At 41.7% G+C, this 13,378-nt stretch overlaps 1 long non-coding RNA gene across 1 annotated transcript in view; it reads right to left on the minus strand.

Annotated features, from left to right (window-relative positions):
- Nucleotides 1-265: 265 nt before the first annotated feature.
- Nucleotides 266-13,378, minus strand: part of LOC139683020 (uncharacterized) — a 37,860-nt gene continuing 24,747 nt past the window's right edge. The window contains exons 2-3 of the long non-coding RNA XR_011699730.1: nt 2,255-2,380; nt 266-1,979 (exon numbers count right to left, since the gene is read on the minus strand). This is a non-coding gene — a long non-coding RNA (uncharacterized lncRNA). The remainder of the gene's footprint in view (nt 1,980-2,254; nt 2,381-13,378) is intronic.

Genomic DNA, 13,378 nt, shown 5'->3' on the forward strand with positions numbered 1-13,378 from the left:
AAAAACAACCCCAAACCCCCAAACAGAACAAAAACATTTAAAGTTGACTGCTAATATTTAATTCATTCCCTTTTAAGCACATTGGTTTTTGCTGACATCTTTGTCTGGTCATCAAGTAGTTACCTGTATTCCAGTTGTTCATGCTTCTCTGACCTCAACAAGTCATCTTAAAAAAGTTGGTATGTCAAAATAAGAAATAGGAGGAGGTTAGACAGGTTAAAAAACATAGATCTATACAAACCTAGTACTAGCTTTTTACCCCAACCTACACAGGGCCACTTTTAAATTACAGCAATAAACCAATGAACTACCACAAAAAGGTATTTTCTTCTGTACATGATTTTTATTATTTATATAATACAACAGAGCATAGATGCTGGATAGTGTGATCATGTGCAATACCTAAGTATGAACTATCTGTACATGCTTGCATATCTGATAACTAAATTGAAAGAACAAAGTTAAAGCAAAAGCTTGATGCTTTTAATAGTGAACTAAAAAACTAAGACTGAACACTGCAATAAAAATCATAAGTAGCATCTTGTGCACATAAACAGCTATTTACACATGAGAAGAGGCATTACAACAGTAGTCTACACTATACTAGATTATATAAAAAACCACCACAAGTTTCATACATCACAAAAACCCCTTCCATCATAACACAGAAGTGATATCACCAGACAAGCATCAGCAAACTCTACTGCCCTTTCTAGTTATTATACAAAGCTGTGAATAATGGAGCCCATGCAATACACCCAAGAACACTACAGTCCTACACCCAAGTACAATTGAAAATTATAAAGCAGCCCTCCAAGAGCGGTTCCAGCTCCCACTTAAGCCTACAGGAGTCATATGTTGGGTATGATTTCTATACCCAACAATTGTCACATTTAAAACATTTTTTAAAAAATTGAAAAAAGCTCCTAATATTCTTTTGAACTCAGAACACACTGAATTTAAGAAGTATATGAATAATAAACTGCTCGAATACTTCTGCAATTTACACAGATGCATGTATCACTTGATAGAGTTGCTGTGGCATGTCTAAAAATCCCACACATAGCTTTTGTTTTGTAAGTCAATCTTGGCACAATATTGTGCTACACAATGTTATTAGTTATGCAAGGAAAAGCAGACAAGTGTTGCAGGCCAGTTCTTAAGTTTCTAACAGGACATTTCCTTTGGGAAATTATTTTCATTTTCATGATTCTCAAGGCAATGCTATATGTTCCAAAATAGATTTCTTCTCATACATATCTCTTTCCCCCCATTTTTCTCATTGCAATTGCTAAATAACTTTTTTATTAAATATGGCATCAACACTCATGTTACTGGGTGGTAGAGCCCTCTACGTGTCTTATGTTCTGCTAGAAAACAATGAAGTGTGGAAACTAAAAGTAGAATAAGACTTTAAATGGATAGTAGACCATCAGCCTTTCTGACATATCCTTCTCCGAAACAGGTACAGTCTTTGCCTAGTGATATACACCTTGAACAGCTCAAAAGGCAGATCTGCTGCAAACATGAAGTATACATTTGTTTAGCACATGTGAACTAGAATCTGTCTTCTGTGTATGTGTATTCCTGTGCAGGTTCTGACCATCCAATCATATTCTGAGAAGAGCATATACGTTTTCAAGGACTGTATCTATCCAATTTTGCCTGTAACAAACACTCAAACGTTCTGAAATATCATTAAGACAGACAAGGCTAAAATTAAAACTTTAGAGAACAAAAGAAAATGGCCATGCATCTGCTCTTTAATGCCTTTCTAGGGTATATTAAAATAAAACAAATAAAAGTCAGTCTTTTCACAAGTAGGCTAGTTTATATTCTCTGGATTTTTTCAGCCACCACAAGTGGATTCTCTTTCCTGATTTTTGCTGCAGCTTCTGCTTTGTAATCATATGGACAGTTGTGCTTGTCAGAATAACGGTGAAGTCCACAAAACAAGTTTCCACATCGGCAATCAAATCCTGTAAAAAGAAAAGTAACATCACTAGGAAGCTTCGGACTTATGAAAGCTATAAATTAAGGGCTTAGCCAGTACAAAGGGGGTATTTGTATCTACTGTAACAAACGGATTAAGTGAAATGAATATTTTCAAATATCGGCTTTATTAAGGGATCTCACATTATGGGTTTTGAAACAGCAAGAAAAAGCTTAATGCCTACAGATTTCAACATATTTAATCTAGTAAGAGGCAACGAATCGTATAAATCTATTCAGTACTGACAAAGTGCTATCATACCCGTAAGGCCAACCTTCTTTCTGCATGTGAAACATCTGCTCCTCTTTGGTTTAGGCAGTTCAGAAGCTTTCTCTTCACCCTTTGAAGTACCAGGTTGAGAAACTGATGGGCTTGGTTGAGTAATAACTGTTAAAGCAAAAAATAAAGATTATTTTCTTCCTTTTCTTGACTTCACTGTCATGTTTGTATTTATTAACAGTAAATTCCCCTCTAAGACCCTGAAGTTTATTGTCTGAAGTGCTAAGTAGAATAGGTATTTATTAACTTCCCTTTTATCTCTACAGAAAATGATCAAGTTTTCCCCTCTGTTCCATCATCTAGAAAATACAGGATACCTAGTATTATCACCTGTATACACCCATATAGGTCATGTACACACAATATTAAAAGTAATATGATCCAGTTTAAATTAATCCAAAACAGTAACAGAATTGGTGAAGTAGTTGAACAGAGGGGATACTTGTGGAAAAGTCAATAGAAACATGATTTAGAAACAAATGACATTTACAGTAATGCTTTTTTGTCATAGTACCAAGTTACTCTGCCACTATAGTTGCCAAGTCACATGACCTAAAACCTCAGAGTCAAACAGTACAACATCTAATGTTCTTGAGCTTCAAACCAGATTCTGTGCTACACCAAGCATACTACTACAAATCACAGCTCAAAAGAACCATCGTTTCAGATGCTTTTTTCAGTAATTTAAAGAAAAAATTATATTTACATTGCATATTGGTATCCTTGTACTATATTCAGCCTTAATGATCAAGCAATTTGAATCAAAACAGCTCATTTTTCAATTGTCTTTGTCATGAACACCTTTGGTCAAATTTGTCACTTTTTATTCAAGTTCTATGGAGGATAAAAATGGGTCATTTTGTGAACTGTGGATCTGTTAGTTTTCTTTGAAAACTTAATTTTTCATCAGTTGCTTTTAAAAACCTTTTAATATTCAAATTAGTGCAAAGGAAAGTCAAGGGAGATGTGTTTGTATACAAACTTTAACACATACAACCCAACGAATCTGTCTCTGTTCAGTTTTCCTGGACACTCAGTTGTATGATTACATCTATTGTTTTAAAAGATAATGAGCAAATGATAAAATACACTCCATAATTAACGATTGAGAATATAGGTTTAAAGGACTCACTTGTAACCAACTTCACCCATACAAAGGGGATTTTTTAGTTGAGATCCTTTTGGATCAGTAAGCATTGCATTCTGAAAGTGGATTTTTTCCAAACATCGTGAACCCCTAATAGTTAACTTTTTATTATCTTTACTGTTACTACCTGCTTGTGGGGTGATAGCCCTGATAAGCTCTTGATAAGTTGAGAGAAAGCTTCAGCCTGCTGGAGGGGTGCTCCCAGAACAATTGTCAGAGGACAAAGAAATCCCAGTGGCTTTCCAAAAGTGCTAAAGCCAGACTGATAAGATTAACAAAGGGCGGAGCGTTGCGGAGGTGACATGGCTGTCCTTTGCGACATCTTCTGGGAACACAGGGAGCCAACCCTCAGGCCTATGTCATCTATCACCCCAAAACCAATTAGTGACTAAAGTCACTCAAACCTAAGAAAGAAAAAGTATAAAAGAGATTGGGCATGAGCAAAAATTGGGGAGAAATGCCATCATATCTACAGGGGTAGCTGAGAGGAGCTGCCCTGTCTCTTCCCACCTCTTTGGACAATGTAGGGGTGAGAAATTATGTACTCGCTATACTTTATATATTATACTTTACTCTCTTACAACACCTATTACTTTATACATTCTATGTTATACTATGCCTGTTACGTTATACCTTATAAAGTACCTTATACCCTTATAATATGCTTTCACTTTTACCTCACAGCTACTTTGATGCTAATTTCACTGGGCTATATCTTTACAGGCACCTTACTTACCAACTGTCTTTTGCGACTTTAATACTAATAATTATAACTTGCCTTACACCTCATAACTTACTGGGTATATATCTCACTTTATAGTGGTTGTTGCGTTCCTTTAAGGTGTGTAGTGTTAATTGTTAACATGTGTGTTAATGGGACACAGCTATAGTCTTTCCTTTTGCTTTGTGTTACAGTGAAGGTTGTGTGCAGTTCATTTTGTTGGTGTGTTACTGAGGGGTTCTAGATTTGTGGTTTAGGTTGTTGTGTTCCTGGTTAGTAGTTTTCTGTTGTTAGTTAAGTCTGTCGTGGGGGATAAACTGCTCAAATTCTGTATTGAAGCTTATGTTTGGTGTGCTTGTCTGTAGAGTGTGTTTTGTGCTGGTTTCTCTTGGGGTTTTTGGTCATCAATTAAATACAATCCTGCAGCTAATGTTATCACCAGCAACGTGAAACCCACAATAACTGTCACATACTTGCATTAATAAAAGTTACTTCAGGAGCTGCTACAGAGAGTTCTTTCTTGCTATTAAGTGTGGTCTCATAGCAGAGTGTCAACGACCCTTCCAGTCTGTGTTCCATCCAGTGTCAGGCAGGCAGTGCTGGGTTCATATGGCTTTGATTGTTCTGGGGACACTTATAGCTAATATCTTTGTGGAGAAAGTTCTGCCTGGCTAAAGCATGGTCCTCACAGGAAGGTCGAAGACCCTTCCAGCCTATATCCTGCCCAGTGTCAGGCAGGCAGTTCTGGGTTCATAAGACTTCGATTGTTCTGGGATGCTTATAGCTAATAACTTTATATTAATACAGGTGGGACAAGAGATCTTTGCATTTCTGCTCCTCCTTTTCACGTGACACTGCTCTTATTTTACTTGTACTGTGTTCATATGCCTATTACTACTAACATAAAGCCTCATAGATCCAAGCCCCATTTCACAATTCGCTGTAGAAGTTAACAAGGAGAGCCTCCAGTCAGTAGTTCATATTTCAGATTGTGAACAAGATTCAGTAGTGACAAACTTCCACAGGTAACAAGGAACTTTCAGTGCTCATACACAAAAAGCCTTATACAGGAAAACAGTATGTTCTTATGCAATATTATAACTAAAGACCTAAGGAGCAACTCAAGGTCTTTACTAACTTTATTTTTGAATATTCTATAGATTTTTCTAAAAAGTGTGAAGAGTTCAGCATCAACACTATTTTGCTGATTCTGAGGACAACCATACTATCCAGTCTTGGATATATAACATTTTTTCCCATATCTAAGCATGCTATTAATAAAAAGCAAAGGTATGGCACTACAATCATAACTGGTATGAAAAATTTACAGAGACATTTCCACAAAATTTTTTTAATTAAAGAATCCCTTTGTCTGGACAATTAATATTTTCAAGATGAAAAAATATAACCCTTTGAACTTGTCTTTAAACCCCAAGGAAAGTAGTGTTCAGCATCAGATAGTCTAGAGAGCCTGTGACCAAAAAAATCAGGTTAAAAGCACTGATGCCACATTGTAAGCCTGTTGGATACCACAGACCTTAGGTGATAGGCATGAAGAAATTGACTAAACATCTCCCAAATCAAGCAGCATGGTCAAGCTCCTTTTTGATTTCTTCTATTACCAGTCTGTTTAAAATGAATTGCTAGCTGTAAGCTATGGCAAATGGAAAAAGGGAACCTTCAAATTCTCTCTCCCATCTCACTCCAGCAGTTAAGCCACAATAGGCATTTTTGGTGCCCAACGAGGAGCTTGAAGGGTTTAAGATAACAACAGATTTGACTGGAACATGCTAGGTCAAATTTATAGCTGTTAGTGATGTTTAGCTAGTAATCAGCAGGCTCCTGAGCTTGCTGTGGGCTCACTTGCCTGACTGTAAATTGAAGTGTAGTGCTCATTAGTGGCTGCTTATCATCTTACTCTGCTGTGTCTGGAAACATTTTGATAACAGCAATGATCATGCATGCACATGGGCCTTGCTGCTGTACTGGACAGGCTGGAACTCTGTGAGCTCAAGTCAAAGGGACTGTGACCTGTGGATGAGTTCACATGGGAGCAGGACAGTGAAGCATCTGTGGCCATGGTTACATCTGTGCCACAGCAGGTATGCCTCAGAAGGGATTGTGGCCCAAGAAGTCCACACTGGAGAAGGTACACCTTGAAGCATCTGTGGCTGTGGATAAGTCTACAACATAGCAGGCACATCTCTGAAGGGACTGTGGCCCATGGAAAAGGCCATGCTGAAACAGGGGCACCTGAAAGCAGCTGTGGCTGTGGATAAGTCTGTGCTGCAGCAGGTATAACCTCAGGAGACTGCAGCGCATAGATAAGGCTCCACTTGGAGCAGGCACACTCCTAAGGGACTGCAGTCTGTGAAGTCAGAGCAGAGACAAGGGGAGGAGCTCATTGCAATGTTAAACCCTATGGCCTTGTACAAAGGGACCAAGAGTAGAGATTGTAATGGATATGCCTTTAAACTATTGTAACCTGGTATTTGAGTTGCATGTTATAGGACATATTTATAGCAGGAACCACCTGAACCAGTAGAGGTCAAACCTCACAAGAAGCAGTGCAAGTGCAGCAGTGACCAGATTTGAGCTCACTGAGCCATTAAGACAGAGATAGAGTAGTAGATAATTTTGTGTCACAAAACAAAGATTAAAACCAAATCCACCTAAGGGAAAATGTTATCAACTACTAGAAATGTACTTCCTCCTCAATATAAATAAACTGACAAGCGTTCACTGCCAAAACCAGCAACATGGGAGCTAGAAAGCAATGATGATAATCCTAAGTGCAAATGCCCATTTCCCAAAAGACCTGCCTAACAGGATCCTTTCCCCACAACTAAAACATTCCAAAAAAGAAAAAGCTGGTAAGGTGCAGAAATGGGCAACTACTCAAGCTACAGGAGACATGGGAAATGGGAAGATAATTTTCAGCACAAGACAAAGTTGATATATCTGATGATTTTATTGACAGTGATGCCGTGAATGACCCCTCTCCCCAAAAACAGGACTTCGAGCCACGTTAGTGTAGGGTAAGATAAAAAGTAAAGGTCCTTTAATAACACAGGGCCTACAGCCCACAGGAATACAGGATGACATGCATGAGCCTCAGTTCTTGTTTCCATGGCTTTTATAATAAGATCTCTCCAATCATTGCTTTACACATTTCTCAGTCCAGCCCTGGTTCCACCCCTGGTCCAACCCCCGGAATTGGGTCTGGGGTCGTCAAGACCCTCTGTCTTCATCAACTCCTCTTCCTCAGGCACACAAAGGTCTCTTGGAGTTCATCCAGTTCTGGCTTTTGGGTCACTCTGACCTGTGTTTATGTTTCGTTTTGTAGGCCTTCTGATATCCTTCAGCTCTTCCTTGGAAAGGAGTCTTAACAAGATTAATTAACTAGAGGAATTTGAGCTCCCTGTTCTGGGAAAGGGGTAGTGATAGAAAGGTTGGGATTTCATATGCTCTTAGATCTAAAGTGTGAGTTGTGTATTGAACTTGTTTCTGTACTTAGCGTGTTGTAGCTTCAAGGACTAGTTAATGAGGTCAGCAGCTCCTGCCACCCTCTCAAGAGATGTGTGTAATTGGCCAATTAGAGCAGGCATTGTCATGCAAACAGCATTGTTAACCAATTATCAGTGCCAAGGTGGCGGAGCTGCGGAGGAATTCAGCTTTTGAAGTGTATAAGAGTTTTGTGAGCGGATGAATAAAGTTGCCTGTTGCAGTAACTTCTGTGAAGTCGTCTCAGCAGGTCACAAACCCGTCTCCCTCGGTTACAACTGGCGCCCGAAAACAGGTTGCTAGCCATTCGCAAAATCTGGCTGGACCAGACATGCGATTTCAGTCCGCGGAATCTGAAGAATTCAGACGTGTGGACCCTGTCCCGCAGAATCCGGTTACTTGGACGTGCAGGACGTTGCCCGCAAGATCCAGCTCGTCTGGATATGTGAGTGCCCTTGCAAGAGGAAGTAGTGGGAGAAAAGGTCGAACACGCCAAAGGTTTTGTCGACACCCTGGGCGTGGAGGGCTGTAAACGAGTGAAAAATGGAGAAGGATGCAGCCCAGCAATTGTTCTTAGAGTTTCTCGCTGTGTGAGGCGTTGCTGTGTCCACGAAAAAGCTGTTACATTTGCTTGCGTGGGCTAAGAAAGCAGGACTCTTTAAACTGTCATCGCAACTTTTTGATGTGTTGGAGTGGCAAGAAGTAGGTGATAAGCTCCGTGAAAAAGCAATAGATGGAGGCAAAGAGGCAAAAGAACTAGGACCAGCCTGGCGAGAAGTTATGAGCCACCTTAAGCAGTACCAGGCTGAGAAGAAGGTGGCTATGGCAGCTCAACATATGCTAGATGACAATGAGGACCGGCGTGGCCAGTCTGGACTTTTCAAGACGGTTCCTGTAGCCCCTGGCGTGGAAGTACCAGTCCTTCAGAACGCTGGTGAGGTGCAAGAGGCTGCCGCAGCTGCCGAAGCCTCAAATTCCGCTACGTCAACTGCCGATGCTAGGGACGCTGGCTGCCGTCCGAAAACGCCGAGGTCGACCCCGCTCCCGCCCAGCGGCTCCAGCGACTCTGATTCCGATGACGACATCGACTGCAAGCGCCGAGATCGGGGCTCTCGGATCCCCTCCGCTCCGCGCTATCGGCCGCCGCCGTGGCCTCCACCACCCCCTCCCCCCGCCGGCATCACGGATAACCTGAGGGCTCTTGACTTCGGGAATGACGTAATGATAGAGTCGGGTGGGGGGTTACTACTGCGTCCTAGGAATGGGGGAAATTGGTCCGGTATAATACGGGATGCCTTGCTGGAGGGTGATTGGGCGGCGGTAGGGGCTTTGGGGTCTCATTGTGGTTTTCCCGTACTGCAAACTACCAACCCGCAGGGCCAGGCCGTAGGAACCCACAAGCCTTATGAATGGAAGCTGTTACAGCAGCTATGAGCTACGGTTACTCAATGCCAGCTGCATTGCGAACCGGTAAAGCAAATGCTGGGGTATGTCTTTAGCGCAGAGCTTTTGTGTCCAAATGACTGCATGGCCTTGGCAAAATTGCTATGCACACCATCTCAATATGTGCAGTGGGAAAGGTTATGGGAGGAGGAATGTAGAAAGGTTGTGAATACACCAGTGCCGCAGGGGCATGCATTGCATGGGTTACAGCTCGATATGCTAATGGGGCAAGGCCCGTACGCAGCGACTCCCAGACAGCTCCAGTTGCCTGCTGAGTTCCATAGAGCGTCTGCAGAAGCAGCTCATAAGGCGTTGTTGCGTATCTCAACAGAGAAAAAGGGGCCAAACTGGGCGAATGTGCGTCAGGGTGAGCGAGAGACTTATGAGACCTTTATTAATCGCTTAGTCAGTGCTTTGGAATCTGATGCGAATTTGCAAGAAGGTATGAGGGAGAATCGCCTTAAGACCTTCGCCTTTGAACATGCAAATGGCAAAACTAGATTGCTCTTAAGCACTTTGCCTAAGGAGGCCTCGCTGGTGGATATGCTGGAACGAGTCTCCAGAGCCCAAGCGCAGCAGCAAGTGTATTTTTAGCTGAAGCTCTGGGGGCAGCAGTAAAAGAGAACAAGGCTATTGCTGACATTCTTGACCAACTCCCTGCGTGGCTTGCAGCTGTAACACAGCCGCATTCCAACTCGCTGTCCACCTTGTGTCAGCTCTATGTAGCGGCTGCGCTAGCTCCACTAAGGCAAACATGGCCACATGTACTAATTTACCAGTACCTAGACGATGTGGTTTTCTGTCAACAACAGTCCTTTACTTCTGAACAAACTCAGCAAATCCTTGACACCCTCTCTGCCTTTGGACTTCAAATAGCACAGGAAAAGCTCCAGATTAGCCAGCCTTGGAAGTATTTAGGGTGGGCTATCTCAGATTCAGTGATCCGTCCCCAAAAACTGACCATATCAACAGAGGTTGTTACCCTGCATGATGCTCAGAAACTATTAGGGGATCTGCAATGGGTACGGCCAGTGGTAGGCTTATGGAATGAAGACCTTGCACCTCTGTTGCCGCTGCTGAAGGGTACAGACCCTACCCAGCCTGTCTGTGTCTCTGATGCACAACGTATGGCCCTCCAAAACATTGTAGACAAAGTTAATAATAGATGGGCACACCGCAGAATTCTCAATTTTCCATTTTCGGTTTTTGTTTTCCTGTCGGCCCCATTCGTGAATGCAGTGATTGCTCAATGGCAAAAGAAAAAGGGGGGAAAACAGAAGGAGAGAGTGTGTTTGATAGAGTGGGTATTTGGTCCAGTTATGCCCAAGAAAAGCATTGTACCACTCATTGAGAGCATGGCAAACCTCATTATGAAGGCCAGAATGAGAACAGTTGCCATTTCAGGGGCAGAACCAGAATATGTCCATCTGCCCATGACACCAACAGAACTTGAATGGGCCTTGAATAACTCAGAGGTGCTTCAACGAAGCTTGCTAGGATGGTCAGGTTCCATAACCACAGAATTTCTTACAGGGAAACTTGGGACCTTGTTAACCACACAGAGATGGTCAGGCATACCCTTGTGCTCTAGAACACCGCTGGTGGATGCTGTCAGTGTGTTTACTGATGCAGGGAAGTTATCGAAAATTGCTGCCATTGCGTGGAAAACAGATAATCAGTGGCAAAAGAAAGTGCTAAAGGGAACTGCTGAGGATACATTGCAGACACTAGAACTTACCGCGGTATGTTGGGCATTTAATCACTGGATGATGAGTTCATTGAATGTAGTAACAGATTCATTGTACGTTGCAGGTGTGGCCCAGCGCATTGAGGATGCAGCAATAAGAGAAACTGGTAGGCCACGATTAGTGCGATTGTTCCAACAGCTCCAGCAAGCTATTCGACAGCGCAGCTTGCCGTATTGTGTAATTCACATACGGAGCCATCAGTGGAGTTTGGGTCTGGGACAGGGCAATGCAAAGGCAGATGCACTAGTCTCTGCAGCAATAACGATCCACTGTCCACTTAACAAATTCGAATCTGCCAGGATGGCGCATAATCAATTCCACCAAAATGCTAAAGGTCTGATGAGGGACTTTGAGCTCTCTCAGGCAGAGGCCTCTGGAATTGTGAGAACTCGCCCTCAATGCAGCCACCATGGGCCTGGAATTGGCATGGGAGTAAATCCACGCAGGTTAAAAGCCCTAGAAATATGGCAAATGGACGTCACACACGTACCTAGTTTTGGGAGGCTTAAGTACGTCCATGTCACAGTTGACACTTACTCGCGGTTTGTATGGGCCACTGCGCAAACAGGAGAAAGGGCTTTGCATGTTAAATGGCACCTGACGCAGTGTGTGGCAGTCATGGGGGTTCCAGAAACCATCAAAACAGATAATGGGCCTGCATATGCCAGTCAAAGTGTGAAAAAGTGGTTTCAACATTGGGGAATTAAACATGTAACAGGGATTCCCCACTCCCCTACCGGACAAGCTGTAGTTGAACGAACCAATAAAACCTTAAAGGAATACTTGGATAAATTTAAGGATGAATTAGATATTCAGGAGAAGCTAAACAAGGCACTCTTTGTAATGAATCATTTATGTATTTTTGGGGATAATGCAGAACCTGCAGCTCTATTACATGGTAGAGCTCTGCCCAAAATACAGCCCAACTGTACTGTCAAGGTTACTTATAGGGATCCTAAAACAGGTGAATGGAAAGGCCCTGCTGAAGTAATATTCTTTGGGAGAGGCTATAATTGTGTTTTAACACCAACAGGACCTCAATGGATTCCGGCAAAGTGGACCAAGGCAGCCACCAAACAACAAGATAAAGACACACCAGACGACGACAATCAGCGTGGCGACGATATCACCTTTCGAGATCAACCTGTTGGACTCTGCCAATTGTTTGGGTCTGCTTAGGTCATACAAGTTGTCACCTGTAATAACGATAGAACTGTGTATGTTTGGTAGTTCTGCTGTTATGACTGAAGTTAGCCTTACTCTGCTGCCAACTCAGGATATTTGGTTTGTCTTTGCCAACGTAACCAGACTGCGCGAGACTTGTATTAGCTAATCTCAAGTAAGAAATCCTTTTATCACATGGTTAAGTAGTATTTTAAGTCTTCTTAACTCTAATCAGTGCCTTACAACTCTTATTATGCCGGCACTTATCTGTTTTAGTGACTACTGTGGATAAGGTTTCTCTTTTAAGTTTTTAGTTTACTTTCTTAAGATTAATAAGTTAGCATTGTAATTCGGTTAAGTCTTAATGATATTATTGCTGTGTGTGTTTATATTATGCTCTTAGGATGTTAAGTAAGCCATTCTGCAGACAATTAATCAAACATGGATAGTTAAAAAAAAAAATAAACGGGGGAATTGTGGGGATTTCATATGCTCTTAGATCTAAAGTGTGAGTTGTGTATTGAACTTGTTTCTGTACTTAGCGTGTTGTAGCTTCAAGGACTAGTTAACAAGGTCAGCAGCTCCTGCCACCCTCTCAACAGATGTGTGTAATCGGCCAATTAGAGCAGGCATTGTCATGCAAACAGCATTGTTAACCAATTATCAGTGCCAAGGTGGCGGAGCTGCGGAGGAATTCAGCTTTTGAAGTGTATAAGAGTTTTGTGAGCGGATGAATAAAGTTGCCTGTTGCAGTAACTTCTGTGAAGTCGTCTCAGCAGGTCACAAACCCGTCTCCCTCGGTTAGAGAAAGGCATTAGACTTAAACTGTTAGAAATATTAACCCTCTAAAAATCTACAACTACTGTGTTCCTAAAATCTACAAAATGTGAAAATCAGAACAAAAACCCTTTCGGCATCAACAGCCACAAAGGAACTGTCTATAGATAGTACCCACATTTAAATACTATAGCCATGTGCGAAAACAAATCAGAATCAGATATTAAAACAAGAGGCAAGCAATATAATTTATGTTCTTGAACACTCAACATCACATAAGATATTCAGCGTATTACTCAGAATATTATCTGCAACACACTGTTTTTCATAGCTACTGGTTTTATCTGTAACCCAAGTGAGAGCAATCCATAATACAGGGTCTCAACCTGCATGTAGGACAGCTGTGGTGTTGAACAATAAAATAACTCATCATAGTGGCTTGGTACAAGTGAGGTAACCATCTCATTAATATCATTATATGACAACTTTCAGGAATAGAAAGGGTAACCTACAACATGGATGGAATAAGACTAAGTTTTCTATGGTTGTAGAAGATTTTTTTAACACTTTCATTTACACAAGACCATATGCATTTCAAGTTC

This window comes from Pithys albifrons, chromosome 26 (assembly GCF_047495875.1).
Source record: "Pithys albifrons albifrons isolate INPA30051 chromosome 26, PitAlb_v1, whole genome shotgun sequence".
NCBI lineage: Eukaryota > Metazoa > Chordata > Aves > Passeriformes > Thamnophilidae > Pithys > Pithys albifrons.